Below are 3488 nucleotides of genomic sequence, written 5' to 3'. Positions count from 1 at the left end.
CAGTGTGTTATACACAAATAAAGGGATACAGAAATGTTTTTTTTTTTTTCATTTATTACTGCAATGCAGTATGCAATATACAAAACAGATAATGCATGTTTAACTGAAGGCTGTAAAATAACATTTTAACATGTTTGTGTATTTATAGAAGTACACATACATGTGTATATTTTATACATTTGTGTTATATGTACACATACAATTTAAATACACAACATTGTTACACACAAAATCTGAATTATAATATACATAATATATACACACAATACATAAACATATTTACACAGAAAAGTTTATGTTGGATGACATTCCTTGAGAGCAATTGATTTGACAGTTTCTTAGTTTATGGTTTTATAACAACGCTGGGACACATGTTAGTCAAGGCACAGCATACAGTCACAATCTTGTCCAAGAACGTCATGTCCTCATCTCTACATGGAAGTGCCAAGCTAACTGGAACAATTCCATTCAGTATGGTGTACTTTGTGCGTACACATCCAATAACCCTCTCCACATGCACCCTGAGGTGAGCTATCCGACATGTTTCCTCTACATCTTTTGCATCCAGCTGGCTGCATCCTCTTGTGAAAGCAGGTGTTTTCACCTCTGCACACATGAATCCAACACTGTCTCTGATGTCAAACCAGTCGATTAAGAAGGCCACTATTCTCGGTCACATGCTTGTCACTGACACGACCTCCCCACCCTTTGGAAATGAAAGATATAGATCCTCGTGGCGTAATGCCAATGAGGTACTTTAGGGTGTGATGGTGTTTGTAGTGGGAAAATGTTTGTGCTCTAGCTTTGAGATTTGATGCTCTTTCCATACGAATTTCAAAGCAATCCACAATAACTGACACACGATTGCCAAAAGCCTCAACAAACTGATGTGGCATGGTGGCTTGCAAGCAATGTCTGTCTGGCCAATGCACCAGAGGTTTGAGATGTCTAAACATAATGCCTATGGTCTCTCTGAATGTGGTGGACACAGTCTTTCGATTCACAGAAAAGATGTATGCAATGTGCTGAATTGGCAAATTCAGTCTGAGGCGCATCAGTGTTAAAAGGAGCATCTGAAAAGGTGAGAGTTTTCGAGCAGTCTGTTGCAGGCAGGGAAGAAGCTGTGTAAGCACACCCATCAGAAGCACAAAACACGGAAGTCCAGTATAGTACCTGACCTTCGTATCATCATCTTTAAAAGAATTCTCTTCCATGTTCTTTTCAGCAAGCTCTTGTTTGAGTCTCCGGTTCTCCTCTAACAAGCGGTCAATTTCAGCACGCCTACAGCTACAAAGATGGCATTCCAGCTGTTCTGCAGTGTTGTCATTTGGCCCTGCATCTTCAATCTGTGGACCATCATCTGCTGTTGCAGCTTCATCCTGGCCAGCTACATGTAGTGCTGCAGGTGCAGCGTCTTCCTCAACTTTTTGTCTCCTTTTAGATTGGTTAAACCGCCCACATTCCGTTGCTTTGACTTCTGTGTGTCCGAGATGCAGCGATGGAACCAGTCTGAATCACACTCTAACATTTCATAGGCTGATTTGCCTGAAATAAATGACCGCATTCATTTAATTAGTTATGTAGTTAACGTTACTTAAGTAATTTGCAGTGTAGCAACACGTTAAGTTACGTTTACATGCCTTGCTTTAACAACAAAATCAGTCAGATGTATTTTGTTTTTAACTTACCTTTGTGAAAATGGAGTGAACAAACAAACATGTGCCTGGGGATATTAGTAAAAGTAATGCTTTTCCGTCTAACTGCTGCTACCCACGCCATGCAACGTCGTTTTGTTAACTCGGAAACTTGGGGTCCAAGATGCTTTTTCCAAGCTGGAAAGCTGAAAAATCGAATATTTGACGGTCGGCGTACATGACGGTCGTGAGTGCGGTTGTGGCAATTAACAACGCAACAAGAGTTCACCATTATAAATTATTTTGCAGAGTAAAGTAGAATAATTTCATGAACACAATCCAATAGCGGCTACCGCAGCTCCGTTACCTAAATTCCCAACATGCATTGCGTTGCTGACGTCACGTTCCCGGACTCTATCAGATGACGACTTCGACATTCCTGAAGTGTTTCCAGTTAAGTGTACCATATGCATCAGACGTTTAGCCAACGTTCCGTGGGCGTGACGTCTGAGGCTGAGACTAGGCTAATGTTAGCTAGCTAGTGATACTTCTCTTCAAGGACATCTTAAAGGTGCAGTGTGTAGATTTTTGCGGCATCTAGCGGTGAAGTTGTGAATTGCAACATTCCACTGCTCACCCCTCCCTTTACAGAACTACGGTAGCCCACAGAGGATTACACGGGGCGCAAGCGTCAACGCTTAACGGAAGGCGTGGCTGACGTTTATGGTCATAGCAGCGTCAGCCAATGAAATGCTGCTCTTGAACAGGATGAACGTGATTGGCTGCCGCCTGGCCACTGTATTTGCATAGAGCGATCTGATTGGCTGACGCGGCGCTTCACTGGCGTTGCTCGCGGCAGAAGTTGAAAATTTCTCAACTTCTGCCGCGAGCAACGCGAGTGAAGCGCCGCCGACGGATCCACAATTCCTTTCGGCAAAGCTTGACGTCACCCATTCAAAGTCAATGGGAAGCGTTGACGCTTGCGCCCCGTGTGAACACACCGTTAAGATTTCCCGTTTTAGACAGCAACGAACTATGAGATTTCTTTTAAAATGTAAATTAAGGAATTATATTTACTTAACTAGTCAATAAAACAATGTTATGGTAAATATTACTGTTACTTGTTCATTATTTTGTCAGTGTTTTTTCACAAGAACAACAGTGATGAAACGCGATCTGCAGAGCAGTTTGTTCTTTTAGGGCTACTGTAGAAACATAACGGCGACTTCCATGTGAGGGGACCCGCGGTGTATGTAGATATAAACTGATAATTCTAAGTTAATAAAAACATAATGGTAAGGTCATTAAGTAACATTAAGTAAGGTCTTTATACACCCCTGAAAACATAGTTATGTATATTATATTGCAACTTTGTCTAGAGATCATCTCAAATATTACACATTGCACCTTTAATCGTATTCAACTTGCCTTCATAGTCATGAACACATTTTTATGAGTAGTATGAAGCTGCAGACTCGGAGCCTGCTGCATCTACAGTCCCGCACCCAGAGTCCCGCATTCTCAGACCCCTCGTTTTTCTAGACAGCGCCACCTTTCAAATTGGATCGGATAAACACATGGATAAACATGTGAAGAACCGAAACACGGTGAGTATCGTCAATTTTATTCAATGATTTCTTTTTAAATCAAACTACTTTATAGCTCATCGATACACCAACATAGGAACAGTCTATTTAATATTTGTAATGATAGTTTGTAACAAAATTTGAGCCGTTAATGTATGTTTTTTCGCCTTTTTTCCCCGAAAATATTTTGATAGCTAACGTTAGCCTTTAACCTTGGACTTTTTGTAGACAAGCCATTGTTGACATTAAAGTAGACCAATTAAATATG

At 41.0% G+C, this 3488-nt stretch overlaps 1 pseudogene; it reads right to left on the bottom strand.

Moving 5' to 3' along the window:
* Window positions 1-343: 343 nt before the first annotated feature.
* On the bottom strand, window positions 344-3153 carry LOC141299022 (uncharacterized; annotated as a pseudogene).
* Between the last annotated feature and the right edge of the window lie 335 nt (window positions 3154-3488).

The sequence above is a fragment of the Garra rufa genome, chromosome 23 (genome assembly GCF_049309525.1).
Source record: "Garra rufa chromosome 23, GarRuf1.0, whole genome shotgun sequence".
Classification (NCBI taxonomy): domain Eukaryota; kingdom Metazoa; phylum Chordata; class Actinopteri; order Cypriniformes; family Cyprinidae; genus Garra; species Garra rufa.
Note: the sequence above shows the minus strand (reverse complement) of the source record. Positions and strands in the feature narration are given on the sequence as shown.